The following is a 19,153-nucleotide window of genomic DNA, read 5'->3' as shown; positions in this document are numbered from 1 at the left end:
GAACTGAACTCCAGTCCTGTGTAAAAGCAAAATGTGCTCTTAACTACAGAGCAATCGCTCCAACCCTGGAGGAAGATGTTTGTGACATTAGCCTAACAGCTGAATGTTTGTCACCTCTACTGTGTTCCCCTTGGGAACATTGCAAAGTCTGCGTGGGCACTGAAAGTCTTCCGACTAAGGAGCACAAATCCTGGTTTTCTATTTTCCCACTCCGTAGTCCCCGCAAAACTAGCCAACTTGCTTAGGGCTCTGAGTTTCGGAAATTTCTCACTGTGAAAGAGGAACCCTCCTTCCACCTGAGGAAATTCGATGAGAAACCGAGTGACTGAGAACCAGTTTTGGAAACTCAGAAATACCACCCAAAATGTAAGGTAACTCTTCTTTACACCAACACCGGGAGAAAGTTTAGACGCCGCCCCCACACACCGCATCCGGTGCTGGCAACCTTGATCAAAAGGAGGCCAAAGGTGCCGGCAGGACAGAGGCCTGACTTACCAGAAAACAAATGCTTAGTCTGTCCCACTTGCCTTGCCAGTTTTCACAGCCTGGCAAAGGCTAACAAGGTCCTCTGGGCAGAAGGAAGAAAGGGTATCAACAGAACTCAGCGCGTGTATCCGCAACTGACCTAGAACCCAGCCAGACCCACTTGCGCGCCTCCTCCTTCCCAGCGTGCTTCTGCGCTTTCCCGGGGAGGAAATACACTACCACACTGGCCCACCTGTATCCAGCTTGACTGGCAGCGTCCCCCTGAGGGCATCAAAGTCCACAGACTTCCACTTGAAAAGAAGCCACTGACCGGCAAGGTTCCCAGTTAATAATAGGATTGAAAGTGAGCACTTGGCAGCCATGAGGGATTTGCAATAATTAAAATAACATTGTTGGTCAAAAGCTGGGCTCTGTCTACAGCCGTCCCCCTCCCCACCCCCTCCCCCGCCCTGGGCACTCCTGGGCACCTACTTTGCTGTTGGGCCCCTGAATGCCTCTAGAGCATATTAAGCAAAAGATTTCTAAAGAGGATTGCGTGGAATTCGGCAACTGATAAGAATCTCAGTGGCTCTAATCCACCAAGGCCCCACGGGCTCCCTGGCAATAGCAGGTTTAAAAGTTTATCAAATCAAGTGCCTCCAGGGGTCCTAGTGGTCACCTATGGGGATGGGGGTGGGCAGAAAAGCACTGCAGCCTGTGGCTTAGAGAGGGATGGAGATTATAAAGGGGGACACCCCCACTTCATCAAGAAAGCATTCAGGGCCTCAGTTGTGAAGATTCGTGAAATGAAATCAATGTGGGAATCAAAGTAAAAAAAAACCTTGGTAAGTGGGTATAGTCCTAAAATGTTCTTCCTGAGGTCCCTCCAGGTGGGGATCCAGACCTAGATGTGTGCTTGGAACAAAAAGGTAAAAGGAAGTGTCGGGGAGGAGACCTTCCACCCCAGGCATGCTTGTTTGCACCCAGGATCCAGGTGACAGCCAGAGGTCCAAGCACAGTAAAGGAAACAGGAAGCCCGCCATGCCCCCAAGAGAGCCCTGTGCCCCTGCATGCAGCTGTCTATGGTGGAGGTTGGGGGGCGGTTCCACCCTCCACAGTATCTGTGCTGCCTGGACCAAGCCATAAATGGTGCCCTATGCAACACTTGCTTCTGGAAACTTCCTTCCCAAAACATTGCACCATTCAACGACTGTACCTGTGTGTAGGATTGTCCTCTCCCCTTTATCAAAGGCAGGAACTGTCTCTTTTTGTCAGGGAAGATGATGGAAAAGCAGAAAGCTCTCACCCAGATGTATACTGGCCACCTAGGGTCATCAAGCAGGAGTCCTCGCTAGTGCGATTCCTGTCTTAAGGCCAGAAACTCTGTTTTGTAAGGGTTTGGCCATGCTCCTTGTTCCCGGCCACTGGGGAAAAAGTGCGCTTTGTGAAAGTTACTTGTTCCTACTGACTGTTCTTCCAGAGGACCTGGGTGGGTTTAATTCTCAGCACCCACATGGCAGCTCACAGTATTGATCTCCAGCTCCAGGGTACCCAACACCCTCATGCAGGCAAAACACCAATGCTCATAAATAAAATATGTGGCTTGTTCCTTTGGTACTCACAGGTGGGAGCTTTCCCCAGGGTATGATAGTTTACCAACACTGCCATGTACAAGATTGAGCCTCATTTCTCCAAGGTTCCTCGAAAAGCCGGCACAGCTGTGTGAAGGAAGGGAAGGCATAGCACCAGTCAATGCCAGCTGTAGACAGTGAAGAGACCAAGAAAAGAAGGGGAGGCGGCACTGTGCACAGAGGGACAGAGATGGGGCTTCCCAATACAGGCTGAGGCTGTAGAAGAAGGGCTGGTCAAGAACTCAAGGTAGAGAAAAGAAGACAGGACACTGAAGTCAGACAGTCACTGAGACCTCTGTCAGATGGGGTACCCATGTGGAAATCCCTCTCCTGAGGACCTCCCATCTTCCTTCCTAGAATGGAACCAAATCAAGGAAGCAGAACTAATCAGTTTCTGGTTCTTCTGCACTCAGCTATCCTAGAGTCAATTGACCTCTCAGTGGAGGAATGCATTCTGGATCTCTGGAACGCAGGTGTGGCAAGCATGTGGGGATGCAGGTAATAACTGGGTGAAGTCCCAAGGCACAAGAAACAGCAAGAATCAGTGTCTCATTCTCGGTAATCTCCAATCCCCATGTTAACTAGAATTAACCAGACACACCCTTCCATGACTGGAGAGAGGCAAGCCTGCACTCCCGGGGTCACAGTTATATCTCTACAGGTGCAGGATGGAACATTTGCTGGCACTTAAATGTTTGGTAAATAAAGAGAAGCTTTTCCATCAGGCCATGTGGACCCGATTTACTCACAGCTGTGTCCAGAGAACTGCCCTATCCATGGTCTTAAAAGAGACAGCTGATTTTTTTTCTGGTAGACCAGTTCTCCCACCCAAAGCCATGTCGGAAGCCAATGCGATCTCAGACAGGCAAGACATGGTCTTGAGACCTAAGCGTCTAGTTCTTTCCCCTTTCCTAAGATGTTACACCTCATTTCTCTCTGTCTGTCATAAACACCTATGTTTATGAGGTAGCGTGGAGAGGGGACACACTTCCTGGTGCAGCTCTCTCAGGATCTGCTGCTTATGGGAGGTGAGGGTTGCAAACACTTGCCTGCTCCTCAGGGTGATCTCGGGAATGACCTTGGCCCACGGAGAACAGTCAGGTGATACTGAAAGGTGAAACAAGGCAAGGGTTTACAATATGTGCCAGCTCCTACTTTCATGAAGGAGATTTGACTATGAAGACTGGTAAAGTAACTTGAGGGTTCAGAAGGAAATAGAAATGTAGGGTGCCTTGTTTGAAAATTACTAAGATAATGGAACCAGATACAGAGATCCTCAACCAAGCAGCAGGCTGAGCTCTGGATACCCAATCGAAGAGAGAGAAGAGGGAATATTTGAACACAGGAGGTGAAGATCACGATGGAGAAATCTCCAGAGACAGCTGAACCAAGCTCATGGAAACTCCTGAACTCTAGACCGACAGCTGTGGAGCCTCAGTGGGACCGAACTAGGGTCTCTGTATATGGGAGACAGTGGTGAAGCTTGGACTGCCTGAGGGGCCTTTGGCAGTAGGACCAGGATCTATCCCTGGTGCATGAGCTAGCTTGCTGAAGCCCATTCTCTATGGTGGGATGCCATGCTCAACCTTAATGCAGCAGGGAGGCACTTGGTCCTGCCCCAACTTAAGTGCCAGACTTTGTTGACTCCCCACGGGAGCCCTTACCAATTGGAAGGAGTGGGTAGGGGCTGGGGGATGGGTGGACTGAGGGAGAGGTGAGGGGGAGTGGGAGGAGGTGTGGGAGGCAGAACTGTGTTTAGAATTTTAAAATTAAATAAATAAAAAGAAAATTACTAAGAATTTGAAAGTATTGATATCTTAGTTAGGATTCCTATTGCTATAAAACATCATTAACCAAAAGCAACTTGGGGAGGAAAGGGCTTATTTTACCTTACAACCCGCAGTTCACAGGACCTTCCTGAGGGAAGCCAGGCCAGGAACTCAAGGCAGCAGAAACGGTGGAGGGGTACTGCTCACTGGCTTGCTCAGTCTCTGTTCCTTTATAGTCCAGGGCCCCCTGCCAAGAGGTGACACGGCCCTGAGAGGGCAGACCCTCCTCTGTCAATCATCAATCAAGAAGATGCTCCCACAGACGTGCCGACAGGCAGTTTGACAGAGGACTCTTCTCAACTGAGGATGTCTTCCCAGGTAGCTAGCTTCTGCTAGCTTGACAGGAGCAACAAGGACAAAGGACAACTGCACTTTAAACCAAATAAGGTCCTTCTGATCAAGGAGCCCTGTGTGACTGCGCCTTAAATACCTACATGGATGGCCTTGCTAGCCAAACATCAGAGAGAAAAAAAAGAGAGAAATTCTAGGAACCCAGACCCTAGCTATTCCAACCAGCCTTGTCAGATGTCTGACATGCCGGAGGCGCCATCTTGAATTTCCAGCCCAGCGCAACCCCGACTGGTGAGAAAGATAAAAGCATGGGAGGGGGGCAGAAAGTAGCTGTGGGACCACGGGTCCCGTAGAAGAAACAGATAAGCCCAGCTCAGGTTGCAGAGCTGTAAGCAAATAATTATTCAAGAAAAGCTTCCTAAGCCTCTTCATGGCCAATGAGTATAGTCCTTAGGGCTGCTAAGGTTTAAGATAGTTTTACACAGCAATAAATAACCAAAACAGACAGACTTTGTAGTGAATGATCACCTACTCTACTCCAGGCTTTATGCTGGCGCTTTGTGTGCCGCCCACACCCTTACACACACACACACACACACACACACACACACACACACCTCCTCCAGAGCCTTGCAACACTTGGGATTAGGATGCTTCTGTCCAGAGGAGACTGCTGCAATGCAGATTTTAGTCTGAGTTTAATTAATTCTAGGGTATGTAGACTATCCCTACGTGGAAACAGACAAGAGTCAGGGAAGGCATGTGCCCTTAGAGACTACAGCATTATTCCTGATGTTCTCCCAACTGTGCCACTAAAACATCACGGGAATGACCACCAGTTGAAGAGTCCTAATGAGCGTCATCACATCTCAGTTCTGGGACCATCAACTATAGCAAGTAGTTAGATACCTACAGGGCTCCAATAATGGGGCTAGTGGTTTTTGATGGGTACCATGCTAAGCAAATGTGATGTGATTGGTTAGGGATAGTCACCTGCATATTATTTATGTGTTTTCTCCACATAAACCTCAGCAACCTGTGATCATCTGCAGGAGTGAGCAGGGATGGTCCTGCACCCCTGCAAGAGTTAACTTCACCCTTAGACTGAGATGGAGCTCATTAGCTGGCTACAGAGGCTCTCCCTATGTGTCAACACCCACACCACACAAGACGACTCTATATTATGTATTATTAATATTCCTCACCAAGACTTCCTGAGTGGCATCAGGCAGTGAGTATGTGGGCAGGTGCCTGCCAGTCTGATGACTGTCCGTTCTAAGGGGTGACCACATCATTCCAGGTCAGCCTACAGATCAGGTTAAATGCAAATTTCCTTGAATACATGAGTGTCATTCCCTTGATCAGAAGCAGGGCAGGCCGGCAGTGTTCATGAACATGCACTCTGAAGTCAGAATAGAGGTTCAAGCCCCAGTCCTGCCTCTTACCAAGTGTGATTGCTATAGTTTGAATGAGAAATGGGTTTCCAGGTCATCTGTTGGCACCCTTGGTTCCCTGTGGGCCCTCGGGGAGCAGGGACTAGCTATTGGACAAACACTTCTAGGGGTGTGCTTCTGAGGGTGAGAGCCCACCTCTGGCTCTGTTTCCAGATCTGCTGCGTTAGGACAAGTCTTGCATAAGCCCCTGCTGCTGTGAACAGAGACCACCCCCCATCCCTATGCCTTTGTTTTCACACTGGACAGTAAACCTCTTCTCCCTGGAGTCCCTTCTAGCAGATACTTCAGCACACGAAAAGTAACTAACACAGCAACGCGGGGCCTGTTAATTCATTTTATGAGACTAAGTTTTTCACACATCTGTAAAGCGAGATGCTTGAGGACTGACTGGAATGTTACAGACAACGCATCCATCAGGGGCCAGCCTGTGAACGTCAGCTACTATTCATTTCAGGAACAAAGTAAGATCAGTGTTTTGTTTTGTTTTGTTTTGTTTTGTTTTTTTCTATTTTCTCTGATCCTCAGCCCTTCCCTGCACCGTTTCTCTAAAACCGGTGTGTGTATCGATCCCTCCACACTCTGCCACCTGGTTGAACTCTTTCTCCATCCAGTGTTGGAAATCTCCACTCTGGTCTCACTCCCCCCAATCCATACACCACCCAGTGGGGCGGAGAACCTGGCCCCACGCTCCTATTCCAGACCCCGCCCATCAGAGAGGGTCAGCTCCTCCCCTGGAGCTGTTTAAGACCACGCCTACTCCTACTACGGGCGTGGGGGGGTTAAGACCTGGTCGTTAGACCTGTCATGTGATCTCTCTCCTGCCTTCGTGAGAGTCACTCAGAAGTTACTTCACTCTGATTTGCTCTGTTTATTAAATCTGGTCTTATTAATTCGGTTTGACTGGCTTATTGCATCAGCTGAGGAACCCCCAATAACTGGGGAGTTTTATCGCCTGGTATCCTTCTTTCCCTCCTATCCCAACATTCTTTCCTTCCTCTCCTGAACTGAAGTTAGTTGAGCAAGCGTACTGGTGAGTTTTTTTTGTTTTTGTTTTTGTTTTTTTGTCAACCAGACACAAGGCTAGAGTCATGTGGGAAGAGGAAATCTCAACTGAGAAAATGCCTCCATCAGACTGGGTAGGGCATGTTCTTGATTAATAATTAATATGGACTGGACGTGATTAGCCCTCAGTGGGCAGTGCAACCCTGGGCAGAAGGTTCTGGGAGGTTTAAGAAAGCATGTTGAGCAACTCACGGAGAGCAAGTCAATTAGCAGTGTTCTTCCATTGTCTCTTCCGTTTCTCCTCCGGATTCCCACTTGAGCTCCTGCCCTGACTTCCCTCAGTGACGGACAGCGATCGGGACGCGGAAGCCAAACAAGCTGTTTCCTCCACAAGCTGCTTTTAGTCATGGTTCTTAGCACAGCAAGCAAAAGTCAAATGGACAGCAGGAGAAGATGAGATTAGAATGGGAACCCAGACACGGTGGCGGCCGATTGGCAGGCAAGACGAGCCCATTTCTGTTTTCGCTGTTCCTTACACTGAGAAATCTCAGGGACCTGATGGTCTATATCTCTCTTTTCCTTTAAAATGTTTTCGTGTGTGTGTGTGTTTCACCTATGTGCATGCCTGTATACCATGTGTGCGCTTGGTCCCTGAGGAGGCCAGAAGAGGACATTAGATCCCCTGAAGCTGGAGTTACAGACAGTTGGGATGCTGTGATGCTGGGAACCAAACTCAGGCCTCTGCAAGAGCAAAAAGTGCTCTGAGCCAGCTCTCTAGCCCCTAAATCAATCTCTCTCTGTGTGTGCCTGGGTGTGTGCATACACACACGCACACGCACACACACTTTTATTTATTTTGTGTGGAATATGAACAGAGATCAAGGACAGCTTCCAGTTTGGTTCTCTCCTTCTACCACATGAATATCAAACTCAGGTGGTCAGGCTTGGTGACAAACACCCTAACCTGCTGTGCCGCCTCACCAGCTCAGATCCATGTTGTTGAAATAGAAGTAAATAAGCGACAGAGAGGATTCTAAAAGGCCTCAACATAGTATTGGCGTTTGCCATAACAGTCTTCAATCTATGCATACCAAGATACACACTCCATGACCTGTAAACCATACTGTGAAGGCAGCTTGCCTTTTCTGAAGTCTCACTGTTTTCTAAGCGGAGGACTGCACATCATCTTATTTAATGGCTTCTTCACACCCTGGTTTAAGGTTTTAACCGGCAATGTCTGCTGTTGCTGCTGTTCTGTGGAGCTGGGGCTCAAAACCAAGACCCCCTTCCCACACATGCTAGGTACTCTACCCATTGAGCTGGACTGCTGACCCAAATCTGTATCATGTAGAAAAGTGTCTGGTCTCTAAAACACAATGAGAAAAAGCAAAATAAACACAAATGAGCTCTCCAAAGGCTTTTTTCCTTCCCCCAAGTCAGTTTTGGTGTCGCTGTTGAAATGCCACCTTTTTAAAATCTAGCTTCTTAATTTTTTTTTTCAAGATAGGGTTTCTCTGTAGCTTTGCAGCCTGTCCTGGAACTTGCCCTGTAGACCAGGCTAGCCTCAAACTCACAAAGATCCACCTGTCTCTGCCTCCTGAGTGTTGGGATTAAAGGTGTGCACCACCGCCCAGCTCTTAAATATTTCTTAAGATTTATTTCATTTGTGTGTGTGTGTGTGTGTGCGTACATGTGCACGTATGTGTGTGCGTACATGTGCATGTATATGTGTGCACATGTGTATGCAGGGTGCCTGCAGAAGCCAAGAGAGAGCTTTGGATCTTCTAGAGCTGGAGTTGCAGGCAGTTGTAAGTCACTGATGTAGATGCTGGAGACCAAACGTGGGTCCTCTGCAAGAGCATCAAGCACTCTCAGATGCAGAGCTATCACTCTATTGCCTTCCCCACATCTTAAAATTGTCTCCACAGCTGGGCAGTGGTGGTGCATGCCTTTAATCCCAGCACTCGGGAGACAGAGGCAGGCGAATCTCTGTGAGTGCAAGGCCAGCCTGATCTACCAGAACTAGTTCCAGGACAGGCTCCAAAGCTACAGAGAAACCTTGTCGGCGGCGGGGGGTGGGGTGGGGGGGGTGGGGGGGATACCTCCAGATAGTGTTGGTGGTGGTGGCGGCTGCGGAGGCAGTAGCAGCACACACCTTTAATCTTAGCACTTAGGAAGCAGAGGTAGGTGGATCTCTGATTTCAAGGCCAGCCTGGTCTACAGAACAAGTTCCAGGGCTAAAAAGAGAAACCCTGTCTCGAAAAACAAACAAATTGGTTGAGTGGTGATGGTGCAGGCCTCTAATTCCAGCACTAAAGAGGTAGAGGCAGTCAGATCTCTGTGAATTCGAGGCCAGCCTGGTCTACAGAGTGAGTTCCAAGACAGTCTCCAAAGCTACATAGAGAAACCCTGTCTCAAAAAACCAAAAAGAAAGAAAGAAAGAGAGAGAGAAAGAAAGAAAGAAAAGAGAGAGAGAAAGAGAAAAACAAACCAACAAAAATTATGTCATATATTAGTTAATTGTGCACATGTGTGTGTGCGCCTGTATGTGTGTGTGTGTGTGAATGTGCTCTCATACTTCATGACACATGTGGCCAGAAAACTTACCTGCTAGAAGCCACCTAAATCCAGATGCTGATCTATTCAGTGGAAGTATTGCTGTAGGTGTCTGAAGGACACACATTGGAGTTTCCAAGTTCTCAGGTTCTTCCACTAGCAAAATAAAATAAAATCAGAGATGAGTTAAAGTAAGGAACTGGGAGCAAGTTTACTTTGGATCATATGTATACAGTTCCAGAACTTGGGAGACAAAAGCGAGGAGATTGCCAGCCAGCCAGGAGTATTTAGTGAGACCCTGTCTCAGAACAGCAACTACAAGGAAAGGTGTGGGGGTCTCAAGAAAGTCCCACCCTAGAGGGTTTGGAGAGCTCACTTTATAGGATACCTTAATGATGGGGCGGATCATTCAGACATTAAAGGTAGGTTTTTGTCAGCTTGCACAAATTGGAGTCCCTTACTAGGAGAGAACCTTAATGGATTGCCTCCCTCAGATTGACCTGTGGGCAAGACTGTGAGGCATTTTCTCGATTAATGATTAATGTGGAAGGGCCCAGCCCACTGGAGGGTGGTGTCACCTCTGACAAGGTGAGTGTGAGCCTGGGAGATCTGGTAAACCATGTTCACGTGTGGCTCTGCTTCAGTTCCTGCCTCCAGGTGTATGTTTCTCTCCAGCCTGCCTGTTCCCAAACACCCAGCAGCTGCTTCCCAAATAGTTGACTTGAAGGCCTACTGTTACTTAAACTGATGCTCAACTGATAGCTCAGGCTTGTTACTAGCTAACTCTTAACACTTAACCCATATTTCTATCTACACTTTGCCACATGGCTTGGGACCTTTTCTCAGCACAGCATTGTCATCTTGCTTCTTTGCGTTTGCCCGCAACTCTCTGACTCCACCCTTCCTCTTCCCAGAATTTTCCTTAGTTTGGTCCCTCCTATACTTGCTGCCTGACTACTGGCCAGTCAGCATTTTATTACACCAATTTGAGTGACAAATCTTTACAGTGTACAAGAGGGTTATTGCACAGCATCCAGGTTTCTTCAGTTCCTGTCCTACCTTCCTTCTGTAGTGAACAGTTATCTGGAAGTTAAGCCAAATAAACCTGTCCCTCCCCGAGCTGGTGTTGGTCATTGTTCTATTACAGCAACAGAGAAGCAAACTAGGAGTCTAGGAAATCCCAGAATGGGGAAAATAATGGGGCTTAGTCCCCTTTCTGTTGTTACATGGGGTTGTCGGTTGTGTCCTGGCATCACAAGCATGAATGGCCAAGCTTGCAAAGCCCATGGAACAACTTTACAATGAGGCAAAGGACAGTTGTCAAGGGTCTGGTCAGTCAGGTTGGTCCCAACTGGTTTTTTGCTGTTTGAGCAATCACGTTGAGTTTTCTAATTACAGTTCTTCAGTTGCTATAGCCTCTAGTCACAATAGAGTTTCCCCTCAGTTTCCGCTCTGTGTATGTAATCTACCTCAGGGTCAAAAAAAAAAGAGGTTATGACATAGATTGAAGCATGGGAGTTTGTGGGAGGTGCTCAGAGAAAATACATGCACAAACACGTGTGGTCATATGTAGTGGCATTTCAATTGCATTTTGACAAATAAAGACTGCCTGAAGATCTGAGAATAAAACAGTCCCAGTGGTCAGCCTTATAGACCAAGTTATGGTAACACACACCTTTAATCCCAGTAGCCACAATGATACACACCTTTATGGGTTTTTTTTATTTTTTATTTTTTTTGTTTTTGTTTTATTGTTGTTTTTTTTTTTTTTGAGACAGGGTTTCTCTGTAGCTTTGGCACCTGTCCTGGAACTAGCTCTTGTAGACTAGGCTGGCCTCAAACTCACGGAGATCTGCCTGCCTCTGCCTCAGTGCTGGGATTAAAGACATGTGCCACTGTAGAAAGAACACCGCCCAGATTCCGGCTAGCTTACCCCTGAAATAATTATGCAGAAACTGTATTCTTTTAAACACTGCTTGGCCCATTAGTTTCAGCCTCTTATTGGCTAACTCTCATATCTTGATTAACCCATTTCTAATAATCTATGTAGTACCACGAGGTGGTGACTTACTGGGAAGGATCTTAACCTGTGTCCATCTTGGAGAGGAGAGCTATAGCGTCTGCCTCATTGCTTTCTTCCCAGAATTCTGTTCTGTCTACTCCACCTACCTATGTTCTGACCTATCAGGCCAAGCAGCTTCTTTATTAATTAACCAATGAAAGCAACAGAAATACAGAAGACCCTCCTACATCATGCCACCACCACCTGGCAGAAACACACCTTTAATCCCAGTAGCCACACTAGTTGCCAAAGAAATCAGGTGCTGCGTGTCTTTAATCCCAGTGGTGCACGCTTTTAATCCCAGCCCTCGAGAGGAATATAAGATGGGAGAAGACAGCTCTCAGGGACAGTTTCATCCTGAGATTCCCGGAAGAAGGATCGCCATTTCAGACTGAGGTCGAGTTAGGAGCCAGTGGCTAGCTGTTTAGGTTTTTGGGTCTTTAAGTTGAACCCCAATTTCTGACCCAGAGTTTTTATTAATCATGCTTCATTTAATCATACTTCAATCATAGGCTTCTCAGAAGAAGGTTTCATCAAGTGTCTTTAAGCAGCTGAACATAGGATGTGGGTGGCTTTTGAAGCTGCACCTCAAAGGAATTTAGTGAGCTCACAGGGCGTCTCTGAGCTGCTCTGGGTAGCATGACAGCTGATAAGGGGAGACCGTAGGTCTCCGAGGACGCAGAGGAAGCTAAGATGCTTTAAGTATGCACAAATGTGTATAGTCTTATCCAAGAAAGCATCTGGAGAAGAAGCAAGCCATACCTGAAGGCAGTGTGCATCGGGCTGTAAGCCGGATTTGTTGCTATTTTAGCATTCCTATTTAAAACGGTTCCCTCTAAAGGGAAGTGTGCCTTTTGGTGAGCAACCTTGGGAACAACTCTTACTGATTTTTCTGGAATCCATGGCTCTAAGCAAGGAAGCAACTTCAAGCAGACTCTTGGGTGGTGGGCCCTTTCCCATGCCCTTGGATGGTGGGCCTCTTTTCCATGCCCTTGGATGGTGGCCCCTTTCCTATGTCCTTACTGATTCTTGTCTTCCCCCTTTGCTGCAGTGCCTCTGGCCTGTGCTCTGGCCGTCAAAGCCCTCAAGTAAACAAATGAGCCACATTTGCTTTGCACAACTGAACATAGTTTAATAAATGTTCAACCCCATTATGTGGAGCAGGGGTAAAAATCCCCCACTGATGTACCATGCTGAATGCTCGTTCTGTTTTTGTTTTTGTTTTTGTTGTTGTTGTTGTTGTTGGAGACAGGGTTTGTCTGTGAAACAGCTCTGACTGTCCTGAAACTCACTCTGTCGACCAAGCTGTCCTCAAACTCACAGAGATCTATCTGCCTCTGCTTCTGCCTCCCAAGTGTTGGGATTAAAGACGTACACCACCACCACTCGGCTCACTCGTTCTATGCTTAAGGTATCTGTTGGCCACTTGTTCATTATTTTAAGTAGCTGGGTATGGTGGCTCGCACCTCTAGCCTTGGCTCTGTGGGAGGATCACTAGAGTGTCAGGCCATCCCGGACTACACAACCTGGGCCAATTATCAAGACTTTCTCAAAATGGAAGAATAGAAAAGGGTTTGATCAGGGCTGGAGAGATGTTGAGTGGTTAAGAGTTCCAGTTGCAGTTCCAGAGGGCCCAGATTCTGTTCCCTGCACCCCCATAACAGCTCACAGCTGTCTGTAACTCCAGTTCCAGAACACCTGACGCCTCCTCTGTCCTTCAGAGGAACCAGGCACACATGTGTACACATACATGCATGTAGGAAAACACCATACATAAAAAATTAAAGTAAGAAATATTTCAAAAACAAAGAGAGAGAGAGAGAGAAAGAAAAGGAGCCAGGTATCTAGCTCAGTGGTAAATCACTTGCCTAGAACTTGTGAGGCCTTAGGTTCAATTCTTAGTACTACAAACTCAATTAGCTAATTAATTACTATAACACATATCATTCACATAGTTTTCTGTACTGCTAGTTATGAAATTCTTCAGAATAGCTCCCCTGTACTGCTGTGGGGTCCTAATTGTCTGTGCTAATATACTGGTGAGCTGTCAGTCAAAATTCTTGCGCTTGCATATACCACAGTCTACTGTCAGAATCTTAAGAGGAAAGGGAATTTACGGAAACTTCTGGCATTTCCTGTTGGCCTGTAAGAGCCAGACTGGAGACCAGGGACTCTACGTCACCACAGCTCTTCCTTTCTCGGTCTTTGGGTTTCTCCAAATGATGGGGGCCATGCCTCCAGCAAATCTGGGTGTCAGTCATGTGATCTCACCAAAGAGGGAGGGCAGTCTTCAATAGGGAAAAAAAAATCTAAGAGAAGAACGTTGGCTGAGATTGGATCACCAATTAAAGGCTGAGGACAATAGCTCTCCCTGGGTCAGTTCACTACCTCTTTAGGGGAAAGAAGGAGATGGGGCAATTTGTTCATAGAAGGGCAAGACCCACAGCATGGAATTGATGCAGCCAGCCCATTGCCCAATATTGATGTCTCTTCCATTTTCCTTTTCTTTAAAATAAAGTGTGTGTGTGTGTGTGTGTGTGTGTGTGTGTGTGTGTGGTGTGTACATGTGCCTGCTATTGCCTGCAGACATCAGAAGAAGGTATTAGGCATCCTGGAGCTGTTGCTACATTCAGTTGTCAGTTGCCTGGTATGGGTGCTGGGATGAGAACCAGTCCCCTGGGAGAGCAGCAAGTGCTCATAATTGTTAAACCATCTCTCCAGCCCCTGTTTTGTTCTTTTAAATCGTACCCCTTAAAATTATTCTGTGTGCACAGAGAAACCCAAAATTATTTCGCGTAGATTCCTTTTAGTTTCCTCACAGAAAATTCATGTTTATTGTGGAAGTCAGTACCGAATATTTCACTGCGATGGGTAACTTCCCAAATGGAGAAGCGGCTAAGGGAGTTAGGTGGGTGCTGATGGTGACTCTGCCACTATGGCACTGACTGGCAACCCTGTACCTCAAACAGTGAGTCAGTGCAGACTGCGAAACACGATGCCTTCCAAAAGCAGACATGTATAAGGGAAAAGGTTGTTTTTCTTTTTCTTTTTTTTTTCCAGAAAAGTTGAGTTTTTGGTGACTATGGATGAAAGGGAAGTGGGGAATAGCAAATGTCTTCCATTTCCCAGCTAGCACAACTTCTTCCCAAGATGACAGCCCAGTGTCTTGGGACCTGGGCCTTCCCATAAGGACATTCATGGCAGAATTCAGGGGCCAACACTGTTTTCTCCTGTTTCCACTTGCAGGAAAATAGCTGGGCCCCCAGTAAGTCCAACTGATGCTCACGGTGATTTATTGCACACTCGTTTCTCCAGATGGCCCTTCATATGGAGATGCTTCTTCCTCCATGTGGGATTCTTTTTCTCCCACTCAGGTTCAAACAGGTCTAGAATACAGTCCATCAACGCTGGAAGCAGACACTTGACAGAGGTATCTCAAGCCAGAGAGAAGCCCAGAGCCCACGTTCCACCTGGTAAATAATTGCTGGGTTTGCATTCCTGTGCAGTCAGGCACGGACTCACTTTGTGCAGCACGAAGCTGCGAGAAGGTCTAGGTGAGATAAAGATCATAGATCTGTCACAGATTCCAGCTGCAGCCCTCTGAGGTGCTGGGGTGCCCGGGACTCTCCAGTCAGCCAGGGTCTGCTGAACTGGAACATGTCAGATTCACCCAAGGTGTCCAGGAGAGCTCGCTTTCGAGCGAGGGTGAGCGACTGGGCAGTGTGGCTCCAACCCGACAGCAGGGAGTGGGATGCCGAGGTCACGTTCAGAGAACCATTGTCGGAATGCTGCCGGGGCTGCCCAGCTTCCCAGCCAGTCTGCTGTGAAGGGTATCTAAAAGGCCAGCTTGCAACCATGCCCTGGAATGCTTGGGAATGCTTGGGAATGGCACTGCACAGAGGGTTTCAAGTGGTTAATATGTAGCAGGTTCAGTTGTGGCTTCCAACCCGAGGAGCCGCTTCAGTCAGAGCTTCCCACTCCTAAGCTCACCCCCCTCACACACCCCCCACCTCCCACCCCCCACACTCCCACCCCCCACCCCCCCACCCCCCCTCCCCTGCAACACTGAGAGCACAGAAATGTTAAAGGGCAGTGGTTCTCAACCTCCCTAATGCTGGAAGCCTTTAATACAGTTCCTCAGGTTGTGGTGACCCCCAACCATAAAATTGTTTTTGTTGCTACTTCCTAGCTGTAATTCTGTTGCTCTTATAAATTGTAATGTAGATATCTATGTTTTCTGATGGTCTTAGGTGAGCCCTGTGAAAAGGTCGTTCTACCCCATCAAAGGAGTCACAACCTATAGGTTGAGAACCATCGCTGCAGGGGACGACCCGAGAATTTGGGGAGTAGGGCTCATATTAGGGCTCAAAATACCCTGAGGGTTTAGGGAGTAAAGGCAAATGAGTGTAGAACTGGAGAAAGACAGAGAGAGAGAAAGAGAGGGAGGGAGGGAGGGAGAGAGAGAGAGAGAGAGAGAGAGAGAGAGAGAGAGAGAGAGGAAAGATAAAAGAGGGAAGGAAAAAGACAGATAATTTGTTTCTGATATTCTGGGTTATGCTGGTTAGCTAAGAAGGTCACAGGGAGTGTGTGACCAAACTTCAGCAAGCACTGAGAATTCTCAAGTTCAACCCAACAAACACTGAGTGCTGGACAAGGGGATAAGGACTTGCCTTCCCCCCCCCCCCCAACAGGGTTTCTCTGTAGCTTTGGAGCCTGTCCTGAAACTAGCTCTTGTAGACCAGGCTGGCCTCAAACTCACAAAGATCCGCCTGCCTCTGCCTCCCGAGTGCTGGGATTAAAGTCATGCACCACCACTGCCTGGCAGGACTTGCTTTTTAAAGTTTTTTTTTTTCATTAAAACATGCTTTCCACCTACCCCCTCACCCCCAGAAAAAGAGTAGGACAGTGTGGCACACAACTTCAATCCCAGTACTCCAGAGGCAGAAACAGGTGGAGCTCTGTGAGTTCAAAAGCCATCTGGTCTACAAGTGAATTCCAGGATAGCCAGGACTACACACACAGAAATGCTGCCTCGAAAACAATAACAACAACAAAAATCAAAACAAAAACAAAACAAAAACCACCCACATGATTACATCATTTTCTCCTTTGTCTTTTTTCCCTCCAATCCTTCCCTTGTACCCCACCTTGTTCACACACGTGCATGCACGCATTCCTAAATACATAAATGCAACCTGTTCATCTGTATAATATGACCTGTTTGGATATGATTTCAGGGCTGGCCATTTGGTCGTAAAAAGTCAGTCTGAGGGCTCTTCCCTGGGGCAGACTCCTTCTCCCTCACATTGCATTCCTTAGGTGCCTGTAGTTCTTTATTTGGGTTTGCGGCCCCATAGTATTTCCCCTTTCCATGTTAGGACACCTAAGGACTTTCTCAGTATTTCCAAGAATAAGAGCCCACACCTGGCCTTCTGCTTTGCTTGGAGACCTGCATACAGAGGGCAAGAACAGCAGAACTTAGGCGTCAATGTGACAGAAGTGTGTCCGATACTTGGCTTACAGCAGATCCGTACACGTTCAGAGAGGCCCAAGAAGTCTGGACTAGTCAAAAGTCAACTTTGGTCCTTGGGCCTTAAGTACACCTACATACTTAAGAGTGAAAGTGACTACCCTCTTTTATTCCCAGTTACCATGCTTTAGAAAGTTTAGAGGAAACTGATGTTATCCTTGCCTTCCAGGAGTGGGTTATGCTCACCAGGCTTGGTCAACCATTAGATCACATTCTCCTGACCAATAAAAGGTGCAGAAATAGGCATGTGACCCCATCAAAGATACACGCAAACTCTTTTAGAGGGTACAATTTATACACAGTAAAATGAAGTATTTGAAGTGTAAGGGTTCCTTCCCATAAGCCCTCCATCCCTGGAAAGCCTATTGTAGGTTGACAGTACCCTTGATTGGAAGTGCTTTGGATGCACCTTGCCTATGGAAATGATGCAGCGTAGCCACACATCACTATAGGGTCCATCGTTTCCGCATATCTGGTGACTGAGTATAGTGGTAGCTCGCTGTCAACACCCAGCACCACGAGAGGATTTTTTACCCCAAGCTCTAGGCCAGAAAAGATCAAAATGCAAAGTATGAAGCACGGCCAGACGCAACATGGGAAGGCAAGGGTTTAATTCATCTTACAGCTTACAGTCCATTTACTGAGAGGAGCCAGGGCAGGAACAGAAACTCAAGACAGGCACTTGAAGCAGGAACCACAGAGGATGCTGCTTGCTAGCTTGCTTATTTCTTGCTCATGCTGAGCCAGCTTTCTCATACAACCCAGGACCACTTGCCCAGAGGTAGCACTGCCCACATTGTACTGGGCCCTCCTGCAGCAATTAGCAATCAAGAAAATGTCCCACACCCATGGCCACAGGCCAACCCAATGCAGGCGATGCCCTAACTGACCTTCCCTCTTCCAGATGTGTCAACCTGACAATCAAGATTACTGTCACACCTGGCGAAGGTCCCCAAGAGGAGACTTCTGTGGCTGCTGTTGTGTTGTTTGTTCTACGCTGTTCTGGATGTTGCTTCCGAGGCCTACAAAGACTGTTGGCATAAGGAATGTCCTCAGAATAAATGCATTTATTTTATGAAGAAATAAGTGAAACATTTTATAGTCCATAGGCTTGGGCCCACTCTGGCATCCCGATGTAGTATGGAGTACAGCTTGTATGTCTGGTTTGAAAAATCCTTCCTCGCTGGGAACCGCCAAGACAACAAAGAACCACCATATGTCTTTTCAGACAACTGCCAGAGATAGCAGATGAAACCCAGGACAGGCAGTTAACCCCAGCTTCAGAAAGACAATCAATAGCTTTTGTAGTATCAGTTCGTAAGGAATAGTCTTTAGTTGCTGGAAAACTGGCCTAAAGCGGACTAGGTAAGGCTAATCGCTTACACTGAGGGCCGGAGGCAGGAGAGTTCCTTGAACTGAGCCTGATTTAGGGACCTGACAGATGGTCTTGATTTGAGCCTCTGCCCTGACTCCATGAATAGGGGAAATTGCTTAGCTCACTGGGATATATAGTTATACCACGTTTTATGTAGAGCCGAGGAGTGCGTTACAAGAAACACAGGTGCAACTCCTAGCGTTTAACGCACATAGTGTAGTTTAACAACTATCACTACGGTTATTCTGATTAGCTGGTTTGAAGAAAATGCCGTGCCAAGGAGACCTTTATTACACTGTCAAGTAGCGTACTGGTGTGCAGAATAGCTAAGATTATAGTTTATTCACAGGATGAGGCAGAGATACAGCAAGTGCTGACCTTTTACAGACAATGCCTCTGTCTGGGGACTAAACCCACACTAAAATTTAATAGATTATCCAGAATAAATAAAGGAAGGAAGTCTTTCATTTCACTTCTTATGAAACGTCATTTGCTTAACTGACTTCTTCTGATGTCAAAGATAAATATTTGTTCAGTTTTATAGAGCCGCTGTGCAGAGGGATGGGCCCATTACCAGGGCAGTAGGAGTAGTTCACTTTGGATCTGGTTTATCTCTGTTCTAGGCTAAAAGCAACTGCTGTTTGCAGGTCTTATGTGGTTTCTAGACTTTTTATTTTTTTGGTTTTTTTGAGACAGGGTTTCTCTGTGTAGTTGTGGCTGTCCTGGAACTCACTCTGTAGGCCAGGCTGGCCTTGAACTCAGAGATCCAGCACCTGCCTCTACCTCCCGAGTGTTGGGATTAGAGGTGTGCACCGTCATAGATTGCAGTTTCTAGACACTCTTAGTACACATCCTTTCACTTAAGAAAAATAGACAAACATAGCAGTTAATATATAAAGTATTAAAAGGCAACAATTTTCCCCGGAAACATCTTTTGAGGTAAATTCTGTAGGTAGCT

This window comes from Myodes glareolus, chromosome 7, assembly GCF_982192425.1.
Source record: "Myodes glareolus chromosome 7, mMyoGla1.1, whole genome shotgun sequence".
Taxonomy (NCBI): domain Eukaryota; kingdom Metazoa; phylum Chordata; class Mammalia; order Rodentia; family Cricetidae; genus Myodes; species Myodes glareolus.
Note: the sequence above shows the minus strand (reverse complement) of the source record.